General features: G+C 38.2%; 4 long non-coding RNA genes across 7 annotated transcripts; 2 read left to right on the forward strand and 2 right to left on the reverse strand.

Moving 5' to 3' along the window:
* Positions 1–5,715: 5,715 nt before the first annotated feature.
* LOC139819125 (uncharacterized) lies at positions 5,716–8,109 on the forward strand. Its single transcript, XR_011733613.1, has 2 exons — positions 5,716–7,070; positions 7,337–8,109. It is a non-coding gene; the product is annotated as an uncharacterized lncRNA (long non-coding RNA).
* A 529-nt stretch (positions 8,110–8,638) lies between these two features.
* On the forward strand, positions 8,639–10,359 carry LOC139818879 (uncharacterized). The gene is made up of 2 exons (XR_011733547.1): positions 8,639–9,029; positions 9,660–10,359. It is a non-coding gene; the product is annotated as an uncharacterized lncRNA (long non-coding RNA).
* A 2,087-nt stretch (positions 10,360–12,446) lies between these two features.
* On the reverse strand, positions 12,447–14,168 carry LOC139819149 (uncharacterized). Its single transcript, XR_011733616.1, has 2 exons — positions 13,778–14,168; positions 12,447–13,146 (listed from the first exon to the last, which is right to left on the reverse strand). It is a non-coding gene; the product is annotated as an uncharacterized lncRNA (long non-coding RNA).
* Positions 14,169–14,698: 530 nt separating this feature from the next.
* Positions 14,699–16,589, reverse strand: LOC139818834 (uncharacterized). Of its 4 annotated transcripts, none has more exons than XR_011733530.1 (4): positions 16,515–16,589; positions 16,122–16,202; positions 15,660–15,851; positions 14,699–15,477 (listed from the first exon to the last, which is right to left on the reverse strand). It is a non-coding gene; the product is annotated as an uncharacterized lncRNA (long non-coding RNA). The 4 variants fall into 4 exon arrangements; XR_011733528.1 differs by having other exon boundaries at positions 16,122–16,413; positions 16,515–16,558; XR_011733531.1 differs by having other exon boundaries at positions 16,122–16,199; positions 16,515–16,532.
* Positions 16,590–18,027: the final 1,438 nt, after the last annotated feature.

Genomic DNA, 18,027 nt, shown 5'->3' on the forward strand with positions numbered 1-18,027 from the left:
CCTTTCATGGGCTCACTAACATTGGCGCTTTTCCCCAGGGCTTTGTCGATACCCCGAAAATTCTCGATTATTACCCTGGGGAGCTCCAGTGTGGGAGCAGCGCTAAGGGCCTTCAACTCTCCTCCATTTCCTTCATCTTCCTATTTTTGGAGAGTTAAGACGCGGTCCTCTTTCTACTATTTGACCGCGACCTGTTATTGGGCGCGGCAAGTCTCTGTTCTCGCCTTTCGATTGGTCCCCTTTGACCAAGCTGCGGGAAATTCTCGTCCCGTCTCCGGTCTTGGAGACCTTGCCCACATCGTGTGAGGAGGCGGATCCGAGAGACCCGTCTCTCCTCGCTTTGACGCACGCCGGAGCAGGTTTGCCCGGTTTAATTATGCGCGTCCCCTCTTGGTTCTTAACGGCAGCGATAGCCGTTTCCCCCGGCGAGCTCGCTCCCAACTCGTCGGGTAGCCCATCGTTGGATGACGACGGGAGGGAGGCTGGGACGGTACCCCCCTCTCGCCGGTCCCCGGGTGTCCGTTCACCCTGAGACGGTAAGGTCGTCTTTTCCTTGGTGTATATTTTCATATTGTTTTAAAATGATTTAATTTCGGAGTTTTCCTTCTCCTAGGCTGGTGGGCTTTCTGGCCTCACGAGCCCAGCCTGCCCAAGCTCGGGTACCCCGGGTTTGCCAAACCCGTATCGGAGACGCCCGCCCAAAGCCCCTTCGGGCCCCAGAGGCCGCCCCCGACCCCTAGGAAGCACACCGCCCGCCGATCGATGAACCAGAACCGGGGAAGCCCCCACCATACTTCTCCCGCGCGCAGACGAGAGAACCGGTTGAGTAAATTCGATCCTGGTCTCCCGCCGCCCGCGAGAAGACAGGGCACAGGATGCTCCCCCGATCACCGCATCTGCCGACCGACAGGCTATTACACGAGCCGCCGGCCCTGACCCGGAAACTTCCGGGCAGTCCTGTGGTCGCCCGGCCCCAGCCTTGGATCATTTCCGAGCGGCCCGGACGACCCGCGGTGGGCCCGCAATCCCACGACCTGCCGGAGCACCGGCGTGCAATGGTCGTGAGGTTGTTCCCCCATCCTGCCGGAGCACCGGCGTGCAATGGATGGAGTAAAGGCCCACCCCGTCTTGTTTGTCGGTGAAAGAATCAAAATCCCCTAACGGTCCCGGCCGACCGGGCGTTTGTAGTCAGGGTCGCCTTCCCCTACCGGCTGTTTGAGACTGGTTCGCCGAAGCTAGCCAGTCTCCTAAGCAGGGCAGCCGGATCCCCGGTTTTTTCTCTGGGTTTTCTTTCCCATAGGACGGCCGGGCAACGGAGCTAGCCTAAGCTAGCTCGTCCCTCACGGTCCCGTCCGACCGGGCGGACTTTTTATAGAGGCCGCCTACCTCGCGAGTCCCCGGAGGGACTCTCCGGTTTTCGCCAGCTCGAAGACTGACGAAGATTACGGTACTGGTGTGCTCGGGTACTTCGGGTTCGCAAAGCCCGTATCGGGGGCAGCCCGGAAAGCCCTCAAATGGGCCCCCGAAGTCAGCCCCCGACCCCGGAGGGGAGGTGAGAAACCTGGGGGTCTTTTTTGAGTCCAATCTCTCTTGAAATAAGCATGTCTCGCAAAGAGTTCATTATGCGTTACATAAGCTCTGAAATTCAACAAGAACTCACTTTCCACGGAGCTTAGAATCAAGCTGGTAACTTTGATACTGCCTTACTTAGATTACTGCTGTCTTGTTTATCATGGCTTGAGCAATGAACTTAATGTAAAATTACAGTGACTTGTGAATTGCTGTATCAGATTTATTTATAATTTGCGGAAGGACGAGCATATAACGCAGTATAAACGCCGTCTAGGATGGCTTTCTGTCGAGAATAGAAGACTGTATTTTCTAGGTTTTCAGATGTATCGGATTATTTACACGGGCTCGCCAATATATTTGCGTGAGCTTTTTACTTCACTTGACCCATCACTCAGAAGATCTGATCGTCTAGCTAATTCTTCTACTCAAACCTTTCATATTCCAGCTTACAGAACCGAAACGTATAGAAATTCTTTTCAAATTTCGGCCATCTATTTCTGGCACTCTCTTCCAGGCAATATTACGTCAGCAACTACTTTTGCAACCTTCAAGAGTCTTTTTCGTACTTACCTGTTTTCATCTGAATTCACATGTTAAGTTCTTATCTCATATTGATCTCTTCTTTAGTTATTACCATTTTCCCTAGTACTAAGCTGCGTTAGTTTTAAGTTTAGTTTTAAGTTGCGTTTATTTTCATTAGTATTAACCCAGGTAGCAGACAGTCGTCATAATGACGTGATTCTTACGTCATTTTATGACGTATGTTACGTCATTTATTCCTAAAGTTTAACGTAAAAATGACGTATTTTTCACGGTCCTAAGTCACATCCCAACGACGTCATTTTCTGACGTTTTATTGACGGCAAAAATAGGTCCAATGTACGACATACCGGTTTCTAGAAATGTTTTTTATGAAATTAAAATTTTAAAATGTCTACTTGATAAACGTTTATAAAAAAATGTTCTTTTTCTTTATCTAAGAAAAAAAAAAGCTTTTTAACTGTTTCGTTACATGCCATGTGCGTATAGCCGCTCTCAAGGCGGTCACCCATCCTAGTACAGTACCGCGTCCGAGTCGCTTGACTTCGATGATCCAGTGGACAGTGACGATCTTCTCACCCTGATGCTTCCCTATTAACTGTACTTGTCTATAACAGGTACATCTTTAAAGTGGTCAAAAATCTTGTAATGATATCTTCTTAATAGTTATAACACTGCATGAAATAGTTGTCATAAAACTATAATTACACACGCAACTAGATCCACTTATACCATAAATTCACAACGTCAATCATAAAGTTACGAAACACTTTATAAATGTAGGAATATTCCTGTGAAAAATACTGTGAAAAATATGTCATTTTTACGTCAAACTTTAGGAATAAATGACGTAACATGCGTCATAAAATGACGTAAGAATCACGTCATTATGACGACTGTCTGCTACCTGGGTAGTCAATTAAACGTCTATATAATGTCATTTTACAAAGTCTTTTTGACGTATTAAAACATGACGTTAAATATACGTCACTTAATCGACGAATGACGTTACTGACCAATTATGACCAAATATTGACGTCAAAATGACGAGTGCTTGCTACCTGGGAAGTTGCGTTTAGTTTTAGTTGCGTGTAGATCATGCAGTGTGTATTCACACTATCTTTGTTATAATACTCTTCTGTTATCATATGTTATTTTATTTCTTGTATTATAATTATGCTATATTGCATCCTTGCCCTTTAGCTATGCTTGGACATAAATATATTTATCAATCAATCAATCAATCAATCAATCAATCTCCTTCTTTCTTTCTCTCTCGTGTATTTGCAATTAGGAAGCCTCCAGCGCGGTGGCTTACTGATGAACTTAAGACCCGGATGCGTGTTTGCAATCAATTATATAAGCAGGCAAAACGTTCTGGCAGTTTGCTTGGCTACGCCACCTACAGACTTTTTCGCAACCAGCTTAATACTGACATTAAACGTGCCAAAAGTGAGTTTCAATTTGATTCTCTCAAAAACATCACCGATCCTGCAAAATTTTGGAGAGAACTAGCTCGTCTCGGTCTTGTAAGATCAGTCTTAGTTTCTCCTCTACATTTTTTTACACCTGATCAATTAAACTCATTTTACGTTTCAGTTTCTACTGCTCTGTTACCTTGCTCATATATGCTGACTTTATTTCTGCCATTGACCAGGTAGCTCGTCCATCTCATCGTCCTGAGTTTGTTTTCTCTGCCATAACGCCAGACACGGTCCATAAACTCATTTCTACGGGACCTTTTCATTCTTATGCGTCAGGTTCGGACAACATACCTCTTTATATTTTGCGTATTGCTTGGCCTACGATGTCATCGTGTCTAACTGCTTTATTTAACCGCTCATAATGCCCAGATAGCAAAATGTTAGCAGAATGCGCGCAGATTGGCAGCAAATTTGATCAAAATCCCACATTAAAACCATAGCCATCTGTGTCCGCATTAAGCTCGTGTTCTGTCGACAGAGCCTGCTGACAGGTAATGTAAGCAGATTGCCAACAGAAACCGCGCAGAGCCTGCATATATAACCTGGCAGCAGATTGGCAGCAAAAACCGAGCAAAGCCTGCGCGCTTGACCTGAGAACAGATTGGCAGCAAAAACCGAACAGACTTTGTCCATACCCATACAGCACAAAATATTTTTTAAATATTTTTTAGAAAAATTAAAATAATTTACAAAAATATTTTTTAAATGTTTCTATGTCTGCCAGAATGTCAGAAAAATATTTTCGAAAATATTTTTAAAAGATTGCAAATCAAGAGACACGGTAGTGTCTCGCGCCAAGTACACGCGGAGCGAGACCGACCGTGACTCTTTTACGCGACGCAACGGGTTGCGAGTACCCGAGATGTTGAGATCTCGATAACGAGTGAACGGATCAAGTTCTAAGTAGGCTTGATCGATAGCTTGGGGTCCAATTAGGGGGGGGTTTCTCTCATAATATTTCGCTACGTGCCCTACGAGCGGAGATATTGCGACGCAAAGTCCAAATGGGAAAATTTATTTTTAAGATACTCCTCCTAACGCCGACGTTCTTGTATGATGACGTCATAATCAGAAACGTCACTTTCACTTTTTCGACGCTGGCGGCGCAGGTATCGCCAGTTTCGATATCGCGCGCGTATTTCAAAATTAGGTCGATAGACTTATCGGTCAGGAGGAAGATTTTTATTTAAGTAAATTAGGTAATATATAATATATATTGAGTCAATGGAAAAGAAGGTTCTCTACGCTCTACGCTTGGCAGAAAGTGCCGCTAGGGATTTTTTAAGTCGATTCTTATGAATCAAGCTTGATATAATATATATTTATTAAGTCAACGGAAAAGAAGGTTCTCTACGCTTGGCAGAAAGTGCCGCAAGGGAATTTTTAAGTCGATTCTTATGAATCAAGCTTGAATTCGATGTCTACGTGTCCCAGGTTGCCGATGACAAGGTCCACATAGTGCGCTCCGTAGTTTTCGGTGTCTACGTGTATTAATACTTTGAATTCGATGTCCACGTGTCCCAGGTTGCCGATGACGGGATCCAGATAGTGCGCTTCATAGTTTTCGGTGTCCAGGTGTAATCGTACGTTGAATTCGATGTCTACGTGTCCCAGGTTGCCGATGACGAGGTCCACATAGTGCGCTCCGTAGTTTTCGGTGTCTACGTGTATTAATACCTTGAATTCGATGTCCACGTGTCCTAGGTTGCCGATGACAAGATCCAGATAGTGCGCTTCATAGTTTTCGGTATCCAGGTGTAATCGTACGTTGAATTCGATGTCTAGGTGTTCCAGGTTGCCGATGACAAGGTCCACATAGTGCGCTTCGTAGTTTTCGGTGTCTACGTGTATTAATACCTTGAATTCGATGTCCACGTGGTATTAATACACGTAGACACCGAAAACTACAAAGCGCACTATGTGGACCTTGTCATCGATCATCGAAAACGTGGGACACCTAGACATCGAATTCAACGTATTATTATACCTGGACACCGAAAACTATAGAGCGCACTATCTGGAACCCGACATCAGCAACCTGGAACACGTGGACATCGAATTCAAGGTATTAATACACCTGAATACCGAAAACTATGAAGCGCACTATGTGAACCTCGTCATCGGCAACCTGGGACACCTAGACATCGAATTCAAGCTTGATCCATAAGAATCGACTTAAAAATTCCCTAGCGGCAGAATCAAGAGACACGGTAGTGTCTCGCGCCAAGTACACGCGGAGCGAGACCGACCGTGACTCTTTTACGCGACGCGACGGGTTGCGAGTACCCGCGATGTTGAGATCTCGATAACGAGTGAACGGATCAAGTTCTAAGTAGGCTTGATCGATAGCTTGGGGTCCAATTAGGGGGGGGTTTCTCTCATAATATTCCGCTACGTGCCCTACGAGCGGAGATATTGCGACGCAAAGTCCAAATGTGAAAATTTATTTTTAAGATACGTATACTTCTAACGCCGACGTTCTTGTATGATGACGTCATAATCAGAAACGTCACTTTCACTTTTTCGACGCTGGCGGCGCAGGTATCGCCAGTTTCGATATCGCGCGCGTATTTCGAAATTAGGTCGATAGACTTATCGGTCAGGAGGAAGATTTCTATTTAGGTAAATTAGGTATATACTTATATAATATATATTGAGTCAATTGCTTCATGTTTATCTGGAGAGATTTCGTATCCTTACATCGTATTACCACCGCTGCCGGAAAAGAAGGTTCTCTACGCTTGGCAGAAAGTGCCGCTAGGGAATTTTTAAGTCGATTCTTATGAATCAAGCTTGAATTCGATGTCTCCTGTCAGTCAGTTCATCATCTGATCAGTTAACCTATCTCGATCGATCGAGAGACACGGTAGTACGCGCGGAGCGAGACCGACCGTGTGACTCTTTATTATGCCCGATCTACAATAGCTGTAGTAAGCTGTAGTAAGCCTCAAGCCGTAAGAAATTGACCAATTACAGGCGAATGTGAGGAGAATAATCGACTGTGATTGGTCAATTTCTTACATCTTGAGGCTTACTACAGCTTACTACAGCTATTGTAGATCGGGCATTACGCGTCGCGAGGTAAGGTGCGACAACGCGCGCATACGCGCGTACGCGAAACGGCAGTAACACCGTAATCGTGCCGGCGATATACTGAATTGAATTGCTTCGTGCTTATCTAGAGATTTCGTATCCCTAGATTCCCTACATTGGGTGCGTTCAGCCGATACTCCGCTAGCCTAGCAATCGTGAGCAGTCGCTCGTTTTCGCTCGTTTCCTCTCCTTTGACCCAATGGATTAAAAGGAGAGGAAACGAGCGACTGCTCACGATTGCTAGGCTAGCGGAGTATTCGGCTGAACGCACCCATCGTGTTACCATCGCTGCCGGAAAAGAAGGTTCTCTACGCTTGGCAAAAAGTGACGACTGACACGTTCGATCCCGACTTCGTTGATCGCAGAAGAGCTGAACTCGAGGTACGTTTCCGATTTGCAATTATAAAAGTATCGTGCGATGAATGTTGTACCCAATTATAACCTCAAATGAAGTTGTGCACGTTGCTGAAAGATATATATATATCTTGATATATAGGCTACGGTCAACGTGATACAAATGCTCTGGAGCGTTCTTCTTCTCCTTCTTTCTTCATTGAAAGAAAAGAGAAGAGGAATGCTTCGAAGCATTTGTAGTGTCACGTTGACCGTAGCCATAATATCATATTAATACATTATTTTATTTTTAGACGTAGCTGTTGATGAAAGAGAATTAGATGGTGACTTAATTTTGGGAGATATAGGTCAAGGATTGCCATTTAAAGCTGGTATTATTGGAACCACGAGAGTCGCGTGGCAAACGGGAAAAGAAAACCGAGGACAGTAAACCAAGCAGCGGAAAAATATCCCTATTCGACTTTCTCGAGGATAAATTACCTGTACAACCTGAGAGCGTCGAAACAACTAATTTGTCTCAAAACAGCTACATACAAATTAATAAAAGTAATCAAGATCGTTTTGAATAAAGAGGATTTGATAATATATATATATATATATATATATATATATATATATATATATATAGATTATATAGAGACATTATTATATATAGAGATTATATAGAGACATTATATAGAGATTATATAGAGACAAAGATTATAAGAGATACAAATTTTTTATTAATTATATAGAGACATTATTATATATAGATATTATACAGAGACATTATACAGAGACATTATATAGAGATTATATAGAGACAAAGATTAAATCCTGTTGCTCTCAACGTCTGCCTCTGCCTCGTCTACCCCAATGGTAATTGGGTGATGACAATTTATATAAGAAAGCCATGAACCTTTCTTCTTGGCGTCGTATCCCCGCGGCTCTGCCTCTTGGTCTGCGAACTGTAAAATAATAAAATTGTATAAGAAATTTTATGAATTAAATACATATAATATGAATTAAATTTTTTATATATTGTAATTATGTGAAATTATGTGAAATATATATTGAAAAGACAGTACTTACCATTTGTACTTTCGCGATTTCTCTCACAATCAGTATGAAACGGTGGTTTCGTTGGCTCCTGCCTCTTTTCAGAGGACAATACGGCCAGTATTTGCCACTGTTTACTCGTTACTTGTGCGATGTTCTTAACACTGCAATGCTAAGTCGTATTGCTTCGAAAGAAATATTATTAATTGCTCAAGATACGTTTGACTGTGATAATTATATTAAACGAAAGGTACAAAAGCGATTGACGGATAATGAAGACGATGATACCAATACAGCTGGGCTTTTGAAACAAATTACAATTAAAATTGGAGCGAAAGTTATGATAAGACGCAATATTGATGTCACTTTGGGCCTGGCAAATGGTACAATTGCTACAGTTATTTCTGTTGTGCGGGATATATCTACCGATTGTGTAGAAAAGATTAAACTTCTTTTACCGTCTGGTTTGGAGTATTGTATTGAAAGAGTAAGTGTCAAGTTTAAAGTAATGGAGAAAGCATATGTTATCAGAAAACAATTTCCATAACTCTCAGTTATGGCATAACCATTCATAAAAGTCAAGGATTAACCTTGCAAAACGCTGTTATGGATATAGGTAATTCTATATTTAGTTGTGCTCAGTCATATGTTGCGTTATCCCGACTACCGTCTTTGGATGGATTGCATTTAATTAACTTTGATCCTTCAGCTGTAAAAGTAAGTGAAAGAGCTATTAGCGAATATAATCGACTAATACGAACATTTCTACCGCAAGCACAAACGATTCCTATTTCGAAAAAACGTTTTCGAAAAGCAAAAGATGTTCCGTGGACATTGTCGAAAATAATCAATGCCGGTCAAGAGTCAGATCAACAAGTTGGAAAAAGTACTGTTGAGCCGATACCTGTTTTGCAAAATGAAGATGGAGTTTCATGCTACGCAAATTCAGTAATACAATGTTTCTTGCAGTCAAGTATTATTAGGAAAGTGTTGCTTAAAGTTGATAAAAATGATTTAAGTATATTAGCGCATAAATATGACAAACGATTACCTAATTTGAATGCTGATGCGATACGGACAGATTTAGGAGAGCGCTTTACGAGTCGTGGTGATGAAAAACCAGCAAAACGAGACGCTTTTGAATTTCTTATTGCCATTTGCACAAAATATAATTACATAAGAAATTTGGTCGGGCATCAAGTTACTCGTACTACTAAGTGCATTAGCAACTCATGTGGTTATACGACAAAAGATAATATTACTGATAACATAGTTGTTCCAATTTCTATTAATAATTTGAAGAAGAAAAGTTATAATCTTAATAATTTATTGAAGGATACATTTTTAAATTGGGGTCCGTTATATGGAAAAACATGTCAATTTTGTGCAGGAAATCTAGTATTTAGAAATGAATTAACGTTGACGAAAGAAATAGTTATCATTCATTTAATTTTGTTCTCGTCACAGGATAATAAATTAGTGAAAATACCACAGACATTTAATTTAACTGGCATATCAACAACTAAGATATCGATAGCTAAACAGCAGTATAAAGTAATGAATACTATATTTCATCAGGGTACATCTATTGAAGATGGTCATTATACAAGTATGTGTAGAGAAAGGACATTTTGGATTGAATTTGATGATGGAAAAATTATAGAAAATAAACGATGGCCTACAGGTGCTAAAGGTATTTATATATTATTTTTGGAAAAAGTTGGTAAGAAATAATTTATACAAGCAACGTAATATACATGCATATTTTACATAAAAGCAATGTCCGGCAATGTGTATATATATATATTTACAACTTCAGACACATTTCTTTATAAGGTGTAATTTTTTTCTGTTAAGATTAAGATGCGTAACACTACAAAAAGGCGTGATATCCGTACAAAATTACCTTTTTCAAAAAAAAGGTAAAAAAATGCGCCAAGTACACGCATAGTAGTACATATGTATTATGTTGTTACCTCGAAAAAAACAAAGTGGTAGTATTATACCTCGAAATAACACCCTGTACATACTGTTTATACAATGCGTAATACTACAAAAAGGCGTGATATCAGTACAAAATTACCTTTTTTAGAAAAAAAGTAAAGAAAGGCGCCAAGTACACGCATAGTAGTGTATATGTTGTTACCTCAAAAAAAAAAACAGTGGTAGTATTATACCTTAAAAAAATCTAAGTAACAAGTGGTAGACGAAATCTTTGTATCTTGAAAAATCTCGAAAAAACCTAAACAGTAGTATCTTCACCTCGAAAAAAAACAAAGTAGTAGTATTATACCTCGAAAAAACCTAAGTAACAAGTGGTGGACGTAATCTTTGTATCTCCAAAAATCTCGAAAAAACCTAAACAGTAGTATCTTCACCTCGAAAAAAAACAAAGTAGTAGTATTATACCTCGAAAAAAACCTAAGTAACAAGTGGTGGACGTAATCTTTGTATCTCCAAAAATCTCGAAAAAACCTAAGCAGTATTATTTTTATTTCCAAAAAATTATTACTCAAGTGATACACATCACAAAATTACGTTACCTTATCAAAAAATGAGTCGCGCTTCAAGTGATCTATTATTACAATTACAAAAAAGAAATGATATCTCTTTTTAAATTACAGCGCCAATTACAGAGAACATACACTGAGAAAAAAAATTTGTCAATCCCAAGAAATATTTAGTCCGATACGTTCAACTAACCATTTTAGTTAGTTAACTAAACATTAATTGAATTAATTAATTCTTGATTAAAAAAACGAAATAAATTGTTGAAACAACTAATATTTAGTTAACTAATTAAAATGTTTAGTTGAACGTATCGAACTAAATATTTCTTGGGATTAACAATTTTTTTTCTCAGTGTATTTTTCGAGATACAAAGATTACGTCTACCACTTGTTACTTAGGTTTTTTCGAGGTATAATATTACTACTGCTTTTCTTCGATTAGAATAAAAAATTGAATCATGAAGAATTACACAGAGGTAACAGTACAAAATACAAATATTTTATTAAAATATTTAAACCCAACAAGGGAATACAAGGTATTTAAATACAAAGTTTATATATGTATTTTAAAAGATTTAATCGCATCCCAAAGAATTACAGAGGTAACAGTACAAAAAATAAAAATATTTTATTAAAATACATAAATTTTTCTTGTCAAAAAACTTGGCGCTGCTAGAGAGAGAGAGAAAGAGAGAGAGAGAGAGACCTTTTACAAATGTAGATATTACTTATTCTATACTTATTCTATACTTAATTCTAATCGCTTTAAAAATCTAAACTTATCCTAACTTATCCTATACTTAGTAATAAACCGCATTATTCACCGTCACACACACACACACACACACACACACACACACACACACACACACACACACACACACACACACACACATCGCCCACACCCACTCGCTCGCACATACACACCAGGCTGACCTAATTTTGAGGTCTAGCAGCGTCAAGTTTTTTGACAAGAAAAATTTATGTATTTTAATAAAATATTTTTATTTTTTGTACTGTTACCTCTGTAATTCTTTGGGATGCGATTAAATCTTTTAAAATACATATATAAACTTTGTATTTAAATACCTTGTATTCCCTTGTTGGGTTTAAATATTTTAATAAAATATTTGTATTTTGTACTGTTACCTCTGTGTAATTCTTCATGATTCAATTTTTTATTCTAATCGAAGAAAAGCAGTAGTAATATTATACCTCGAAAAAACCTAAGTAACAAGTGGTAGACGTAATCTTTGTATCTCGAAAAATACACTGAGAAAAAAAATTGTTAATCCCAAGAAATATTTAGTTCGATACGTTCAACTAAACATTTTAATTAGTTAACTAAATATTAGTTGTTTCAACAATTTATTTCGTTTTTTTAATCAAGAATTAATTAATTCAATTAATGTTTAGTTAACTAACTAAAATGGTTAGTTGAACGTATCGGACTAAATATTTCTTGGGATTGACAAATTTTTTTTCTCAGTGTATGTTCTCTGTAATTGGCGCTGTAATTTAAAAAGAGATATCATTTCTTTTTGTAATTGTAATAATAGATCACTTGAAGCGCGACTCATTTTTTGATAAGGTAACGTAATTTTGTGATGTGTATCACTTGAGTAATAATTTTTTGGAAATAAAAATAATACTGCTTAGGTTTTTTCGAGATTTTTGGAGATACAAAGATTACGTCCACCACTTGTTACTTAGGTTTTTTCGAGGTATAATACTACTACTTTGTTTTTTTTCGAGGTGAAGATACTACTGTTTAGGTTTTTTCGAGATTTTTGGAGATACAAAGATTACGTCCACCACTTGTTACTTAGGTTTTTTCGAGGTATAATACTACTACTTTGTTTTTTTTCGAGGTGAAGATACTACTGTTTAGGTTTTTTCGAGATTTTTCAAGATACAAAGATTTCGTCTACCACTTGTTACTTAGATTTTTTTAAGGTATAATACTACCACTGTTTTTTTTTTGAGGTAACAACATATACACTACTATGCGTGTACTTGGCGCCTTTCTTTACTTTTTTTCTAAAAAAGGTAATTTTGTACTGATATCACGCCTTTTTGTAGTATTACGCATTGTATAAACAGTATGTACAGGGTGTTATTTCGAGGTATAATACTACCACTTTGTTTTTTTCGAGGTAACAACATAATACATATGTACTACTATGCGTGTACTTGGCGCATTTTTTTACCTTTTTTTTGAAAAAGGTAATTTTGTACGGATATCACGCCTTTTTGTAGTGTTACGCATCTCAATCTTAACAGAAAAAAAATTACACCTTATAAAGAAATGTGTCTGAAGTTGTAAATATATATATATACACATTGCCGGACATTGCTTTTATGTAAAATATGCATGTATATTACGTTGCTTGTATAAATTATTTCTTACCAACTTTTTCCAAAAATAATATATAAATACCTTTAGCACCTGTAGGCCATCGTTTATTTTCTATAATTTTTCCATCATCAAATTCAATCCAAAATGTCCTTTCTCTACACATACTTGTATAATGACCATCTTCAATAGATGTACCCTGATGAAATATAGTATTCATTACTTTATACTGCTGTTTAGCTATCGATATCTTAGTTGTTGATATGCCAGTTAAATTAAATGTCTGTGGTATTTTCACTAATTTATTATCCTGTGACGAGAACAAAATTAAATGAATGATAACTATTTCTTTCGTCAACGTTAATTCATTTCTAAATACTAGATTTCCTGCACAAAATTGACATGTTTTTCCATATAACGGACCCCAATTTAAAAATGTATCCTTCAATAAATTATTAAGATTATAACTTTTCTTCTTCAAATTATTAATAGAAATTGGAACAACTATGTTATCAGTAATATTATCTTTTGTCGTATAACCACATGAGTTGCTAATGCACTTAGTAGTACGAGTAACTTGATGCCCGACCAAATTTCTTATGTAATTATATTTGTGCAAATGGCAATAAGAAATTCAAAAGCGTCTCGTTTTGCTGGTTTGTCATCACCACGACTCGTAAAGCGCTCTCCTAAATCTGTCCGTATCGCATCAGCATTCAAATTAGGTAATCGTTTGTCATATTTATGCGCTAATATACTTAAATCATCTTTTTATCAACTTTAAGCAACACTTTCCTAATAATACTTGACTGCAAGAAACATTGTATTACTGAATTTGCGTAGCATGAAACTCCATCTTCATTTTGCAAAACAGGTATCGGCTCAACAGTACTTTTTCCAACTTGTTGATCTGACTCTTGACCGGCATTGATTATTTTCGACAATGTCCACGGAACATCTTTTGCTTTTCGAAAACGTTTTTTCGAAATAGGAATCGTTTGTGCTTGCGGTAGAAATGTTCGTATTAGTCGATTATATTCGCTAATAGCTCTTTCACTTACTTTTACAGCTGAAGGATCAAAGTTAATTAAATGCAATCCATCCAAAGACGGTAGTCGGGATAACGCAACATATGACTGAGCACAACTAAATATAGAATTACCTATATCCATAACAGCGTTTTGCAAGGTTAATCCTTGACTTTTATGAATGGTTATGCCATAACTGAGAGTTATGGAAAATTGTTTTCTGATAACATATGCTTTCTCCATTACTTTAAACTTGACACTTACTCTTTCAATACAATACTCCAAACCAGACGGTAAAAGAAGTTTAATCTTTTCTACACAATCGGTAGATATATCCCGCACAACAGAAATAACTGTAGCAATTGTACCATTTGCCAGGCCCAAAGTGACATCAATATTGCGTCTTATCATAACTTTCGCTCCAATTTTAATTGTAATTTGTTTCAAAAGCCCAGCTGTATTGGTATCATCGTCTTCATTATCCGTCAATCGCTTTTGTACCTTTCGTTTAATATAATTATCACAGTCAAACGTATCTTGAGCAATTAATAATATTTCTTTCGAAGCAATACGACTTAGCATTGCAGTGTTAAGAACATCGCACAAGTAACGAGTAAACAGTGGCAAATACTGGCCGTATTGTCCTCTGAAAAGAGGCAGGAGCCAACGAAACCACCGTTTCATACTGATTGTGAGAGAAATCGCGAAAGTACAAATGGTAAGTACTGTCTTTTCAATATATATTTCACATAATTTCACATAATTACAATATATAAAAAATTTAATTCATATTATATGTATTTAATTCATAAAATTTCTTATACAATTTTATTATTTTACAGTTCGCAGACCAAGAGGCAGAGCCGCGGGGATACGACGCCAAGAAGAAAGGTTCATGGCCTTCTTATATAAATTGTCATCACCCAATTACCATTGGGGTAGACGAGGCAGAGGCAGACGTTGAGAGCAACAGGATTTAATCTTTGTCTCTATATAATCTCTATATAATGTCTCTATATAATGTCTCTGTATAATATCTATATATAATAATGTCTCTATATAATTAATAAAAAATTTGTATCTCTTATAATCTTTGTCTCTATATAATCTCTATATAATGTCTCTATATAATCTCTATATATAATAATGTCTCTATATAATCTATATATATATATATATATATATATATATATATATATATATATATATATATTATCAAATCCTCTTGATTCAAAACGATCTTGATTACTTTTATTAATTTGTATGTAGCTGTTTTGAGACAAATTAGTTGTTTCGACGCTCTCAGGTTGTACAGGTAATTTATCCTCGAGAAAGTCGAATAGGGATATTTTTCCGCTGCTTGGTTTACTGTCCTCGGTTTTCTTTTCCCGTTTGCCACGCGACTCTCGTGGTTCCAATAATACCAGCTTTAAATGGCAATCCTTGACCTATATCTCCCAAAATTAAGTCACCATCTAATTCTCTTTCATCAACAGCTACGTCTAAAAATAAAATAATGTATTAATATGATATTATGGCTACGGTCAACGTGACACTACAAATGCTTCGAAGCATTCCTCTTCTCTTTTCTTTCAATGAAGAAAGAAGGAGAAGAAGAACGCTCCAGAGCATTTGTATCACGTTGACCGTAGCCTATATATCAAGATATATATATATCAACAACCTGTTCACCGTTCTCTGGATAGAATTGTAACACTGCTCTTGCGCTTCTTGACAGACATGCATACAACGTTGATAAGAAACGATATAAACGTTTTGTAGGATTGTGCAAAGTTTTGCTTGCATAGCACAACCACAAGCGCAGAAATACTGACAGCCCCATCAAACGTACCAGCTTTAAATGGCAATCCTTGACCTATATAAAAATAAAATAATGTATTAATATGATATTATGGCTACGGTCAACGTGACACTACAAATGCTTCGAAGCATTCCTCTTCTCTTTTCTTTCAATGAAGAAAGAAGGAGAAGAAGAACGCTCCAGAGCATTTGTATCACGTTGACCGTAGCCTATATATCAAGATATATATATATCTTTCAGCAACGTGCACAACTTCATTTGAGGTTATAATTGGGTACAACATTCATCGCACGATACTTTTATAATTGCAAATCGGAAACGTACCTCGAGTTCAGCTCTTCTGCGATCAACGAAGTCGGGATCGAACGTGTCAGTCGTCACTTTCTGCCAAGCGTAGAGAACCTTCTTTTCCGGCAGCGATGGTAACACGATGGGTACGTTCAGCCGAATACTCCGCTAGCCTAGCAATCGTGAGCAGTCGCTCGTTTCCTCTCCTTTTAATCCATTGGGTCAAAGGAGAGGAAACGAGCGAAAACGAGCGACTGCTCACGATTGCTAGGCTAGCGGAGTATCGGCTGAACGCACCCAATGTAGGGAATCTAGGGATACGAAATCTCTAGATAAGCACGAAGCAATTCAATTCAGTATATCGCCGGCACGATTACGGTGTTACTGCCGTTTCGCGTACGCGCGTATGCGCGCGTTGTCGCACCTTACCTCGCGACGCGTAATAAAGAGTCACACGGTCGGTCTCGCTCCGCGCGTACTACCGTGTCTCTCGATCGATCGAGATAGGTTAACTGATCAGATGATGAACTGACTGACAGGAGACATCGAATTCAAGCTTGATTCATAAGAATCGACTTAAAAATTCCCTAGCGGCACTTTCTGCCAAGCGTAGAAAACCTTCTTTTCCGGCAGCGGTGGTAATACGATGTAAGGATACGAAATCTCTCCAGATAAACATGAAGCAATTGACTCAATATATATTATATAAGTATATACCTAATTTACCTAAATAGAAATCTTCCTCCTGACCGATAAGTCTATCGACCTAATTTCGAAATACGCGCGCGATATCGAAACTGGCGATACCTGCGCCGCCAGCGTCGAAAAAGTGAAAGTGACGTTTCTGATTATGACGTCATCATACAAGAACGTCGGCGTTAGAAGTATACGTATCTTAAAAATAAATTTTCACATTTGGACTTTGCGTCGCAATATCTCCGCTCGTAGGGCACGTAGCGGAATATTATGAGAGAAACCCCCCCCTAATTGGACCCCAAGCTATCGATCAAGCCTACTTAGAACTTGATCCGTTCACTCGTTATCGAGATCTCAACATCGCGGGTACTCGCAACCCGTCGCGTCGCGTAAAAGAGTCACGGTCGGTCTCGCTCCGCGTGTACTTGGCGCGAGACACTACCGTGTCTCTTGATCTTGCTCAACACCGTCGTTATCTCTATTTTCATCCATATAATCTGTAATAGTAGGGTAGACCGGGGCACGTTGTCACACGGGGCACGTTGTCACATCGGCTTTATTTAAAAAACTAATAACCAGAGGGCAGCATCCGTCATTCCCAAAACGTGTTAGTGTATGCCCATCTTTGGTGTGTTTACAGTGTTGAGATTGCTCCAGCCGTGTTGACGTAAAATCAACTTGAAAGTTTTTTGCGACCGTAAGTAAAATTTTATTGTCTAACATTCAACGTACTGGACATGAAGCTTATGTTTTTTTCAGAATAAACCTTTATATTATCTTAAAGTATGTACTTTTACCTACCGCGTGCAATACCTAACCTTATGAATATCTCAAACGTGTCGGCCATGAGGCTGTTTGAAGTAAAAAAATGCCCTTGGGGCATGTTGTCACGAATTTGATGGGAATCTATTGCGAATCTTCGGATGACGATAACGAGTAAAAATATTTTATGTTTAATCACCGACATGATTATAAAAAAAAAATGTGTATCAATAAGTTGCGCATTCGAGTGGAATTCTTGTATTTAGATTAAGACAAAAACTTCGTGCTTTTTGTACTTTTTTGAAATAAAATAAATGTTTCTGTAAAGGATTTTACTTTTTTAGATTGCAGTGCACTATAATATATTAATATTTACGTTGAATACAGTTTGGATAACATTTTGCATTCAATTATATTTGATGTGACAACGTGCCCCGGTCACGGGGCACGTTGTCACAAGCGACCTGTCGTTATTTATTATTAT

The sequence above is a fragment of the Temnothorax longispinosus genome, chromosome 9 (genome assembly GCF_030848805.1).
Source record: "Temnothorax longispinosus isolate EJ_2023e chromosome 9, Tlon_JGU_v1, whole genome shotgun sequence".
NCBI classification, from domain to species: Eukaryota; Metazoa; Arthropoda; class Insecta; order Hymenoptera; family Formicidae; genus Temnothorax; species Temnothorax longispinosus.